The sequence below is a fragment of the Temnothorax longispinosus genome, chromosome 7 (genome assembly GCF_030848805.1).
Source record: "Temnothorax longispinosus isolate EJ_2023e chromosome 7, Tlon_JGU_v1, whole genome shotgun sequence".
NCBI classification, from domain to species: domain Eukaryota; kingdom Metazoa; phylum Arthropoda; class Insecta; order Hymenoptera; family Formicidae; genus Temnothorax; species Temnothorax longispinosus.
Window position 1 is genome coordinate 10,518,658 of NC_092364.1, and position 14,481 is coordinate 10,533,138.

The window sequence follows — 14,481 nt, forward strand, 5'->3', positions numbered from 1 at the left end:
TTCATTATTTATACATTATATTACAAAAAAAATAATTTAAGGTGCAAGAGATGCAGTATCTCTTTACATACATTATAATTAGTATGCAGGAAATAAATGAAAACATAGATGAATTTTGTGTTTTGCTAATATATTTATAGAAAATCCACAATAAACTTGAATGATTTATCAAAATAAATTTATATCAGCGGTGCACACGTAGTTTTGTTGTTAAGATTTTGCAGCAAATATTGAGATCCTGATGTATTTAAAAATTAAATGGATAATAATGTTGATTACACTCCGTTTTTTGTTCTTTTTTTTAATGTTATAAAACTTTATTTCACATTATACGAAAATATTTTACAATAAGTTTTATTTCTGTAATATTATAATATGTCATAATTATATATGTTACGGGCAAAGTCAGCATGGTGTGCAGTGTCGGCATTGCCCGGGCAATGTCAGCATTGCACAACGCGACTGGGCAAAGTAGTTTATTAGCGGACATTGCCTGGTTTGATGTGGGCAAAGTTAACACTGCCCATCCAGCGATGGCAATGTCAGCAACGATTATCACATTGCGGACTTTGCTCGGTTCAAAGTGGGCAATGTCGACAATGCTAAATCTCCGTGGGCTAAGCTGCGCTAAATGTATGGTAATTCTTCAGTTTAGCTACCTCAGCACAGAAATTGATGCAATTAGGCTTAATCGACGCGTTTTTGCACGAAACGAACGAATCTGGCAGAAAAAAGTGTCGCTCTGCCCCGCGACGCGAGATATTAATCGTCAAAGTTGAACCGACGACGTGTAGCAACACTGAACGTGCCCTGCGGCCATATGCGCATGCTCAGTGGTCGCACGCGCATGTAAAACTGCGCCAATTTTAAATGAATCAATCGTGCAGAATAACCAAGCATCTCGATTCAAGCAATTAGGTCTCACGCTGGGAGTTTCTTTAGTTTAATTATGCGTGGGAAGCACACACACACACACACACACACACGGGGGGGTGCGAGGGGGGGGCCTTCGGCACCCCTCCATGCATGTTCTTTATAATTTCGCTTTACAACTTAGCATGTACTTTATGTTGTAAAGCGAGGTCCACGCTGCTTACCGACGGGGTGGGTGCAAGGGAGGGGGGCCGAAGGCCCCCCTCGCACCCCCCGTGTGTGTGTGTGTGTGTGTGTGTGTGTTTCCCACGCATAATTAAACTAATGAAACTCCCAACGTGAGACCTAACTGCTTGAATCGAGATGCTTGGTTATTCTGCACGATGTAACTGTTTAATGATTTTCGTTAAAGCAGGGCACACACACGTGTGTATGCTTTACGAAAATCACAACTTCTATAAAGCAGGGCATACACCAGCATACACACGTGTGTGCCCTGCTTTAACGAAAATCACAACTTCTATAAAGCAGGGCATACACACGTGTGTATGTGCCCTGCTTTAACGAAAATCATTAAACAGTTACATCGTGCAGAATAACCAAGCATCTCGATTCAAGCAGTTAGGTCTCACGCTGGGAGTTTCATTAGTTTAATTATGCGTGGGAAGCACACACACACACACACACACACACGGGGTGGTGCGAGGGGGGGCTTTGGCCCCCCCTCCCCCGCACCCACCCCGTCGGTAGGCAGCGTGGACCTCGCTTTACAACATAAAGTACATGCTAAGTTGTAAAGCGAAATTATAAAGCACATGCATGGAGGGGTGCAAGGGGGCTTACATGCGTGAGCGCACGTGAACAGAAAGGCTTTTCTCCCCTGCATCCTCCCCCATGCATGTACTTTATAATTTCGTTTTACAACTTAGCATGTACTTTATGTTGTAAAGCGAGGTCCACGCTGCCTACCGACGGGGTGGGTGCGGGGGAGGGAAGGGCCAAAGGCCCCCCTCGCACCCCCCCGTGTGTGTGTGTGTGTGTGTGTGTGTGCTTCCCGCATAATTAAACTAATGAAACTCCCAGCGTGAGACCTAACTGCTTGAATCGAGATGCTTGGTTATTCCGCACGATTGATTTATTTAAAATTGGCGCAGTTTTACATGCGCGTGCGACCACTGAGCATGCGCATATGGCCGCAGGGCACGTTCAGTGTTGCTACATGTCGTCGGTTCAACTTTGACGATTAATATCTCGCGTCGCGGGGCAGAGCGACACTTTTTTCTGCCAGATTCGTTCGTTTCATGCAAAAACGCGTCGATTAAGCCTAATTGCATCGATTTCTGTGCTGAGGTAGCTAAACTGAAGAATTACCCTTATTTAGCGCAGCTTAGCCCACGGAGATTTAGCATTGTCGACATTGCCCACTTGGAACCGAGCAAAGTCCGCAATGTGATAATCGTTGCTGACATTGCCATCGCTGGATGGGCAGTGTTAACTTTGCCCACATCAAACCGGGCAATGTCCGCTAATAAACTACTTTGCCCAGTCGCGTTGTGCAATGCTGACATTGCCCGGGCAATGCCGACACTGCACACCATGCTGACTTTGCCCGTAACATATATACGCTGCCGGCCCGTGACCGAGCGTCAAGGCCGTCGACGGCGCGGCGAAAACGTATGGCTAGCCCGAGAATATTCGAGATCTGAATATTTCGGTTTCTATGTTAACAATGACGGGCTTTAACTAATTACCGCGTCAATTGCGCAATTTACGATTAGTACAAATAACGGCAATGAAACGTGTTACAACGAGCGAGAGAATTGCGAGCGAGAGATATCGCGCGAGATCGTGGATTTGCGCGAGTATTCTCGTCGCGAATTAATTAGATTATTAACACGCCACGCGTTATTGCAATTCGCGTTAATGCGAATAACAGCGGCGGAACGTGTCACGACGAGCGAGATGTTCACGCGAGTATTCTCGCTGCGAATTAAGAATTGCGAACGAGAGATATCGCGCGAGACTAAAGATTGTTAACACGCCGCGCGTTATTGCGTCTCGCGACTATAAGAACAAACAATTAAGCGCATTCACGACAAAGGCAGATAACAATAATAGCATGCGACAAGAGAAGTTCACGCGAGTATTCTCGTCACAAAGAGTTGCAAACGAAAGATATCGCGAGAGACTACCACGCGCCACGTGTTATCGCGATGCGCGATTACAAGAATGTGCGAAAATTAACAAGTTAATGAATGATGCGACGTGAGCGAAAGGTCAGCGGTAATTTTCTAACGCGAAATCCGGCTCGAAGGACCAATGAACGGGGATAGTTTCGCCCCGGAGGCAAGATTTGCGATACTCGAAGGACCAGAGGGGGGTTGTCGCTTTCCCCTCACGACTATCAAATGTTTAACGCGAAAGCAGAAATGCATGCAACGAAATATTAAGCGAAGCGACTCACCGTGTCGGCCGTCGTCCCCGTGATTCCGCCAATCCTCGTCCTGTCCCCTGAACTTGGCCGCTCCGTGGGTCTCGTTCGGCATGCGATGGCAAAACTCGTGCAAGCAAGCAAAACGGTGGAGAGCAAGCGATAGAGCAGGCAGGAAAAGGCAGTTGGAGACGTGCGCACTCCCGGTTGAGCAAGGCGGCAAAGGCGATTTCGAGATGCGTTCTGCCCGGCGAACGTGTGCCGTAAGACGGCTCTTAGAGTATGTGTGTGTGTGTGCCGCACGGCGGCTTGACGAGAAGTTCTGATGAGAGGTGTGTCCTCTCCGACTATTTGACGATGATTGTCTGCCGTAAGACGGCTGTCCAAAATGTGTTTGCCGTAAGACGGCTGGATTGCTAATGCTCCGTCCCCGCGGTCCTGGAACATGTCGCTGTGGGCGAGTAGTTGTTCCCTTTCCGGGGGGGTGGATACCGTCGGCGGATGGGCGATGGCAGCACCGACAGGTGAGTCGCATGATTTGGCTGATCGCGATCCGCCGACGTTTCGCGCGAGAATTACAAATGACTTATGCAACTAAGTATAAACGATATATGACTACATGAACATGAAATAACTATACTATTTACAAGGCGATACGCCGAACATCATGATATAACTTAATTAGACCGTAGACGTATTTTGAGAGCCGCATCATCACAGATTTTTTAGGATATCGGTTCTAAAATTTTCCTAATGTCTGTCTGTCTGTCTGACTGACTGCGAACTACTCATTTATTAATGGACCGATTTACTGGAAACCGGCCAAAATTTGTCTAACTTTTCGAGAATGATGTACTAATATATAAAATTCTTACGGGTATGTTTGAACGTTATTCTTAAAAATTAATCAACCAAATCTTAAAGTATTATATATGAAATAGGGGTAGAAAAATTGAGGAATATAATAGAATTCAAAAAATTGTTAATAATAAAGAGGTTACCAATTTCTGTCTAAAAAAATCTACGTGATTGCTCTAATTTCCGTAAATTTTTAGATATCGAGCTAATTTTTTTTATAGATAAAGTATCATTAAAGATAGGTTGGTGGTATTGAATTTGGCGAGAATCGGTGAAGGGGTTGCCGATTTATGTCTAAAAAATGTATAAGTTATTTGATGGATTGAGTATCATTTAAGGAAGGTTGTTATTAAATTCGGTGAGGATCATGGGCGATGTAAAAAAGTTACAATTGACAATATGTGTTTATGAATCATATATTGGTGGATATAAGATTAGCTAGATATAATAAAGTTATAAAAAAAGACGCCGGGGCGAAGCCCCGGGTAACCAGCTAGTTTTAATACAAGTTTCACACATAATACTTTATATTTATTTCCATACAAATTATGAATGATGTTTTACATCATATTTTTATTATTCATTTTATTCTTTATATTGTTTTTTTATACATATATTATTGCTTCCTCATAGAGGAAGCTTTGTTTTCGTGAATTTCGTATATGAACCTTCGATTGCGTATAAAGTTGGGTTTAGTTAACCAAATTTAAAAAAATTATATATGAAATAGGGGTAGAAGAAACCAACGAAGAGATTGGTTTTTGAGTTTTTTCTGCCAATATGTTCAGATTGTTGTAAAACGTCAAAATATCGCCTAAAAAAAAAAATGTTTGTGTGTATGTATGTATGCTTTTGTTGTCCGTATATGCTCTAACTTCCGTAATTTTTGAGATATTGGGATGTTTTTTTTTAATCGATAGAGTATCATTCAAGGAAGGTTGGTATTGAATTTGGCAATAAGGTTTTTTTAAAAAAAATTTTGAATTTTTTTAGAAATGTTCGTGGTTGCTCTAACTTCCGCAAATTTGGAGATATCGATCTATTTCTAATTTTATTATATTTTTTAGTCTTTTCTACCCCTATTTCATATATAATTTTTTAAGATTTATTTGATTAGACCCAGCTTTATACGCGATCAAAGGTCCATAATTTTGATCGCATATAAAGCTAAGTCTAACTATATATTATATTTGTATATTTTATGTATTTATAAAATAAAGAAATATAATAAATAATATAATATAACATATGTCACTCTTGGTCGTGTTCCGAAACTGCCAGTACTAAAAATGTATAGGTCACGTCACATGTATTATAGATTTTCAGCACTGGCAGTCAATTTCGCGGAACACAGCTACGGTCTGTATTACAATATATTAAAAATGTTAAAAACGTTAATAAAATAGTTATAAAATGTTAAAAATAGTCATTGGTAAGGAGAAAAATAAATTATTATTTGACGAAGTATTCAACGTACGTTGAATGTACGGACGTAATGTACGTATTTCGTACGTAATGTACGCTTTTGAATGACAGTCCTTTAAGGGGGTAGTACAGTCTGGCGGAAGATTGCGGAGGATCAATTTCAGGATTTATTTGTGACAAAGTGGTAGGCCAATCAGGTTCATGGTGTATACGATATTGAAGTACATGTTTAGGTGCATTTACAGTATTTTTTATATGAAAAAATATTAAAAAATGTAGGAGTTATGAGTCATCTCTTCGCACGCGCGCTTGACTACAATGTAGGCAGTAGCTCCTGTACGGCGTGCCTGAAATGAAAAACGCAAAAAGGGTATTAAATTTAAATGTATTCCCCACCGGTTGACGTTCGAAAATTGTAAAAATGTTAAAAATTGTAAAAGTTATAGCAGAAAGTTATTTTGTGCCAATGAACTTTTTGCCAACTTCTTTTTGTTAAGTGCTATAACTTTCACAATTTTTAACATTTTTACAATTTTCGAACGTCAACCAGTGGGGAATACATTTAAATTTAATACCCTTTTTGCGTTTTTCATTTCAGACACGCCGTACAGGAGCTACTGCCTACATTGTAGTCGAGCGCGCGTGCGAAGAGATGACTCATAACTCCTACTCCTATTTTTTAATATTTTTTCATATAAAAAATACTGTAAATGCACCTAAACATGTACTTCAATATCGTATACACCATGAACCTGATTGGCCTACCACTTTGTCACAAATAAATTCTGAAATTGATCCTCCGCAATCCTCCGCCAGACTGTACCACCCCCTTAAAACGTTGTTTTTTTAAATAGCTGTACATAATTTTGCCTACAAAATTGTACTTTTAAGTATGACATTCCTTAAATAGAATGGTTTCCTTGGCGAAATCGAACAACTTTTTCTATTTTAAATGCCCACTCTGTGTAAAAAATGTGGAAGAAAGATATGTATGTTATTATTTCATTAAATACATATATGTATATATATGTATATATGTAATCCGTGGTTTATAAATTAAGTTTTATATCTGTTCTTTTTGTAATAACATTATTTATATCTATTTTGATTTTATTATAACATATTTCTTTTGTTAATTTCAAAAATTGGCTGTAGTTTTCGTAATAGTTTAGATGACAACGGAAATATTTTTGCTATTAAATATGTTATTATTTTCAGTATTGTAGGATCGTAACGGAAAGAAACACAAGGTTTATAGGAATAAGCGAAAAGAACTTTTATTAAACGAAGCGCACGAACGTCTTGCCCGTATGGCTTCTCTCGGGAGACTCTTCTCATTCTCTACTCAGCCAAGCGAGGGCGCCGCTGCGTCGCTCGCGATCCCACAGTATTATATTAAGTAAAACATGTGCACTTTTTCCGATTTCACTAAAAATACCAAAAGCTATTTTCGACCGTTTTTATTTTTTAATATTCTGTTTTTTAAAGTAGAATATTGTAATAAAAAAATTATTCGATTTATTCGGTCTTTAACATGATTAATGTAACATTACTTTTAAAAATTGAAACGGTAGAAAATTATTTGGTATTTCTAGTGTAAAGGTTACTTTAGAGTCTTTAGACAATCTATAATTCACGACAGAAGAATTATATAATTCTATTTGTTATGTTTTGTATTTTGTAATCTAGAACACATTTGAAGATGTATAATTAATGCATGTATGATGTATACATATGTCTGTATATGTATATATTTTTTTACATGTAGGGGAGACCGGGGCTAAGCCGACAACGGGGCTAACTTGACACTAGGCTTTTTGCCAATTTAAATTTATCGTAGAAACTTGCCTTTCCTACTGTAAATGCGTCTTTATGTGCCAGTATTATCAACGGAATTTGGTAACATTCTGAGTTATAGTGTAATTTTTAACGCGACATAAGCGTTTTTGATAATAAAAAGTAATTTTTCTGATCTCTCAAAAATGTCTACTCTTTCATCGAGCTTTACTCTTGCGAATCTACCGGTAAGTAATTTTGATGGGAAATTCGATGCTTTATACGAATCCGATAATAATTTTTGCATATTTTCAAAATTTTTATATTTTTAGAGTAACAAAAGTAAAAAACGACGTTCGGGGCTAAGTCGACAGGGGCTAAGTCGACACGCTGTTTTATTAGTTCCTAATAATAAACGATGCTTGTAATGCAGCATATGGCCCATGACAAATGTGTGCGCACGTGTAATCGCGAATTTACTTGCATAAATTGTTTTTCAGACATGAGTTTAGATGAAAATAATTGAATGTTTAACAATTTTTGTTCTCATTATTTCCAATGATTGTTTTACTTAATTCCAAATTTTTGTACTTTCTAAATACACGATAAACAAATGTATATTTAGTTTCAGACAATAAAAAATAAGTTCCAGATCAATTGTGTCGATCAGGCAAAGTGTCGAGTTTACCCCGGCATTTTTCAATTTGAAAATTTGTCTTCGCGTCACTTTTCCTTTCCTGGCGGCAAAAGAAAGCGATGTACAGCAAAACTTCCTGAATCAATTTTGTACCTGAAGAAACACTCTTTAAATATATACCATTGAATTTGCCTAAAAATTTTAATTAAATATTAAAAATTGCCTTTGAAAAAATAGTGTCGGCTTAGCCCCGGTCTCCCCTACCTCTAATTTTTTGAATGTTTTTTTATATATGCAATTTTGTCACAAACTGTCGTGAATTATAAATCGTGTAAAGTGACCTTAAAACTAATACTCTTTTCTTTTTGCTTTCTCATAAAGGAAGCTTTGTGATAGTAAAAAAAATTTTTTTCGAGATTTAGATGGAAATAAATTTAGAATGTTCCAAAATGTCAAGAAATCATATTAATAGAAAATGTCCGGAAGTATGTATGTGTGTATGTGTGTGTACAGATTGTATCTACTTCTACAATTTTTTAGATACCGGGTTGAAATTTTGCACACAAATAGAGTATCATAGAAAGTATATTCTCCTCTAATTTTATTAAAATCTGTTGACCGGTATGGATTTTAAGGGAATTTTCATTTTTTATAAAAGTGTGTTTTACACACGCTGTAGCTTTCTCAATATTTTAGATATCGATCTATTTCTAATTCTATTATATTCTTCAGTTCTTTCTACCCCTATTTCATATATAATATTTTAAGATTTGGTTAATCAGTTCTTGAGTTACAGACGTTTGAAATTTCGGAGAATCTGTACATACATAGAAGCCTTATAAAGTTTGGTCTAATCAACCAAATTTTAAAGAATTATATATGAAATAAAGGTAGAAAAAACTGAAGAATATAACAGAATTAGAAAAAGTTGCCAATAATTTAAATTGTTCAAAATTGAGACTTGAGGTATAGTCTTTAAGAGTTACAGTTGACTTGAGTGTCAAAATGCAACGTAATACAGAATTAGAAAAAATATCCGCGAACGCGCCTTGCTCTACCTCTTGTGTAGTGTGGAAAAGAGTTCAACTACGAGCAATGTTGTCGCCAACTTGATGGCACGACGCTCATTATGGCGATGTTTTTGCCGTCGACATTGTGATGTCGATTGTAAAACTCCATTTGTACTACTAATTTATTATTTCATAATTTTAGTAATAAAAGCAATTTTTATATATTTAAAAAATTATTTTAAAGTAGAAATAAAAAAACTAATGTATAAATAAACAAATGGAACAAAATGGAAAAATTAAGAAATATCCGAAATTAATAGGGATCATTTTAGTAAAAACATTAATTACTTAATTTATTTTTGTAATAGTATAACAAATATTAGTCGCAATAGAGATTATCACAATAAAAAAAGTGTGCAAGTAGAAACTTGCACATTGCTTCCTTATAGTTGTTAAGTGTGCAAGTAGAAACTTGCACATTGCTTCTTTATAATTTTTAAGTGTACAAATTATAAATTTGAACATTACTTTCTCACAATTTTCAAGTATGCAAATTATAAATTTACACGTTGCTTAATCAACATTTTATTTCGCTCATAAAGGTTCCTCTTTGAGGAAGCCAAATTAATAAATATTTACTAATAATTATACATATAAAAAGGCTTCCTTATAAGAGGAAGCTTTATGAGCGAAATAAAATGTTGATTAAGCAACGTGCAAATTTATAATTCGCATACTTGAAAATTGTGAGAAAGTAATGTCCAAATTTATAATTTGTACACTTAAAAATTATAAGAAAGCAATGTGCAAGTTTCTACTTGCACACTTGAGGAAAACTATGAGGAAGCAATGTGCAAGTTTCTACTTGCACTCTCTCTCTCTCTCTCTCTCTCTCTCTCTCTCGCTGCTCTCCCGCTCTTTTGTTCTTCTGCTGTAACTGCAATAAGTAGTGCCTGCTGGATCTGCGCGAACTGCTGTACTTTCTTCTGATTGGTAGTGTTAACACGTGTGTCTTGTACACCTGCTTCTTCTGCACTCTGCTGGTGCGCGTGTAGCTCGAATGCGGCCTGGCTGTGCGAGCTTCTTGTACACCTGCTTCTTCTGCACTCTGCTGCTGGTACGCGTGTGGCTCGAATACGATCTGGTTGTGCGAGTGACTGTGTGAAGGCTTCAGGCTATTGGCTGCGCCGTGAAGTACTGGCGCGCATGCGCTTGTTACAGAACCGCATGAGACTTAGAATAGTTGTAGAACGTCGTAGTTGCATCGTGTGACATAGGCCGTCTAAGAATTATGGAACCGCGTACATGTGTCAGATGTAAAAAGACGATCGCTAATCAACTACTTGAGTGTGTGGAGTGTAAGAGGATCTTCCATCCTGGTTGTGTCAAACCGTATGCTACAACAAGATACGCGGATGCGTGCTGCAAGTCTCTTGCGGCCTCATTAGACACACCTCTTACACCTATCTCTGAACCGAGTGCACACTCTTTCGATTTTACGAGTGGATCGTCGGCCACTCAGGGACAAGCGCAGTTGCAGGAGCAGATCGCGACCAATGTGCTGCTGCAAAGACTATCTGACCAACTGAGGGAGTCAGACGCTAAGCTTTCGGCTTTTATTGAAGATCAGAAGCGTATTAATGTCGAGATTAGTGATAAACTGAATAGACTTGATCTTATTGCTAACACGGTTGCCCAGAGTGCGTTGCGCATCGATAAACTTGAGCAGGAAAGTTCTGCTCTTGCTTGTGATATCCGGGACTTGAAGGCTGCTCGGTCTGTTCCGCACACTCGAGATGAAAACGAAAACAAACTAGTTATCTCGGGAGTCCCTAAAGGGTTGTCGATCACTCCTTTAGAGTTGGTCAGTAATGTATTTAAAGTATTGGATATTCCAGACCTCTCTAGCCACGTTCTCGGCATTAGACCTATGGCGCGGAAACCGCGAGTGACCGTAACTTCTGACAGTCCTTCGAGCCCCGTAGGTACAGACTCGCTCATAGTCACCCTAACTTCTGGCGCAGTCCGTGATACAGTAGTAGCCAAAAAGAAAGTAAAAACGGTCTCTTAAACAGCGTGAGGTCTGTGATGTTGACTCTGACCGTAACATTTATGTGAATGAGTTGCTGCCTAGGGCCACGTATGATTTGCTGCAGCGGACTAGACGTGTTGCTGGAGATAAGTCTTATAAGTATGTCTGGATGAGAGGATGTCGAATATGTGTCAGATTATCTGATGGCGCTCCGATTATCTTTATTGACTCCGACTCAGACCTCGCCAAGATTAATTGACAGAACCGAACACGTTGCGCGACATCCCCTGCTATTCATCACGCTTCAGCATGCTGCCTCCGTGTAGCTCAGTTTAATGCGAATTCACTTCGTGGTCACATAGACTCAGTAAGACTGCATTTTAATTCTAATGTATATCACATTATCTCCGTGTCCGAAACATGGCTAAATGCTGAGGTTGCTGATGATCTCGTGGCCCTGGACGGTTACTTTCTGATCCGACATGATCGCGTTGGTATGAGGGGTGGTGGAGTTGCCTGCTATATTCACAGCTCAATGAAGGTTGCGGTTATTGCCACTTCTGCAAGAGGTGATGTGAATGCTCCCGAATATCTCATTTGTGAGATCCGTCTACCGAATGATGAATCTGTTTTATTTGCATCGGTTTATAGGAGACCAAAAGGCCTTCTCAAAAGGCTGAGTGAGTTTACTGAGGCACTCCTTAGTGTATCGCACCTATATAAAAATGTAATTATTGGCGGTGACTTTAACTGCAACCTTCTTACAAGCAACTTTGAGGCCGACTATTTCCGCGAACTCATGTCAAGTATGGCGATGCATATAGTACAGTCGGAGGCTACGCATCACACAGCCTCCGCCGACTCGTGGCTTGATGTTTTAGCGGTGGATGACAGCGAAAAAATAATGTCGTTCACTAAATCTGAGTGTCCGTTCATAGCTGGTCATGACCTTATAGAGCTGTCGCTTTCTCTGAGCACTAAACTGGAAATTGAGCGTACCATTACGAGGCGTAGTTATAGATCCATTGACTATAACGAGTTTTGTGATCATCTTCACTCTGTAATTAATGAACCTTTATCCGTCGTGACCAGTGGAGCTGGCGTGGAGCCAGATGACCGGACGGGCGTCGTGGATGCTGAGGGGCTTTGTGCGAGATTGTCGGACACTCTACTGCGAACATTAGACGTGTTTGCCCCTAAGCAAGTATTTACGGTTAAGAGGCCCCCGGTACGATGGCTCACGGATGAGCTAAGGGCTAAGATTCGTACTCGAAATCGGCTATACAACCAGGCGAGGCGTTCCGGTGGTTTACTTGACTACGCCACTTACAGACTTTTCCGAAACCAACTTAATTTAGATATCAAACGTATTTAAAAGTGAATTTCAGCTTAATTCTCTCAAAGATATCACTGACCCTGCTAAACTTTGGAGAGAACTAGCACGGTTAGGTCTTGCGAAGTCAACTTTGGTCTCCCCTTTACACTTTTTCACATCCAATCAATTAAATTCATTCTATGTTTCGGTCTCTAATGCTCAGCCACCTTGCTTGTATACAGACTTTAGTACTACTGTTGCTTTGATGACTCGATCATCCCAGAGACCAGAGTTTGTGTTCTCTGCAGTAACACCCGATATGATCCTCAAACTTATCTCAAGTGAACCACTCCATTCCTATGCATCTGGTTCAGATGGTATACCGCTCTGTGTTCTTAGGATTGCATGGCCTGTAATTTCGTCGCGTCTCACTGCTTTGTTCAACTGCTCATTAGAAACTTCTTCTTTTCCATCTCAATGGAAGCGTGCGCTAATCCGCCCTCATTCGAAGATTCGCATTCCATTGTCCCCATCTGATACAAGACCTATAGCCAATCTACCAGAGCTGTCAAAATTACTGGAAAGGATTGTTGCCTCACAAATCGCTGATTACTTAAGCAAGCATAACATCATTAATCCTAGACAGTCTGCATATCGACCGTGTCACAATACACAGACAGCGCTTCTGCGGGTGTGCGATGACATCAGGGAAGGTATCGATAGTGGTCTTATCACAATTATGATCCTCTTCGATTTTAGTAAGGCGTTTGACACCGTTCCACATCTCATACTACTTATCAAGTTGAGGGAGATCGGATTTTCTGATGCGGTTCTTATGTGGATTTTTTCGTACCTAACAGGCCGTTATCAGTCTGTGGTTGATGACGCTGGGAATTTCTCGGAGTGGCTATATACGTCATCGGGTGTTCCTCAAGGCTCCGTGCTCGGGCCACTTTTATTCCTTTTGTTTATCAACGACATAGGAAAGGTGCTGCGGCATGCGCTGCACATGATATTTGCTGATGACATTCAGGTTTATTTCTCATGTTTGCCGGCCATAATCCGTCATGGATTAGAGTTAATTTCAAAAGATGCAAATGCTATCTATGATTATGCTGAATCTAACGGACTGAAACTTAATCCGGCTAAATCTAAAGCGATGATCTGTGGCAGTAATGCTTATGTAAGGAATATTGATCTTAGTCTTTTACCTCCCATTATGGTAAACAGTGTACCTATCCCGTTTGTTAGTGAAATAAGAAACTTAGGTGTTACTTTCACACCCACTCTGTCTTGGAAGAAGCATATTTCGCATGTGTCGCAGAAAGTGCACCATGCATTGTACAGTTTAAAATTTAACAAAAACTCCCTTTCCACTGAACTACGAGTTAAACTAGTTACGACGTTGATCATACCACATGTTGACTATTGTTGCCTCGTCTATAATGGCTTGAGTAACGAGTTAAATATAAAGTTGCAGAGACTTGTGAATTGCTGTATACGTTACATATTTAATCTCAAGCGCGATGAACATATTACGCCCTATAGGCGTCGACTCGGATGGCTCTTGGTTGAGAATAGGAGATTGTATTTTCTCGGTTGTCAGGTTTATCGCATCTTGTTCCTACAATCTCCAAACTACCTGAGTGAGCTTTTCACTTCACCTGATTCGTCGCTTAGGAGATCAGATCGCCTTCCCAGCTCGTCACGGACCTTTCATATACCGACATGTAGAACAACAACTTATTGGAACTCTTTTCGTCTCTCTGCAATACGTTTTTGGCACTCGCTCCCTAATAATATAACATCCGCGTCCTCTCTTCCGGTCTTCAAAAACCTCCTCCGCTTGCATTTGTTTGCATCTGAATCTGGTTAAAGCTTCGCTTTTGGTTTATGGGCTAAGATTTGGTGGTGTGATGACACCACTACCTAGTCATGTAAGTTAGTGGCTGTGTTATACATATATATGTTGTAATATTAGTTTAAGGTTATATTACGTCAGTGGTTTAACATGAAGTCTGCATTTGTTAGTTTAAGTATGAAATGCACTGAACGAGCCATTGTAGTGCACTTATTGCTTCTCTTGTTAATTATGTATCTGCAATTTATATCTTGCCCTTTAGC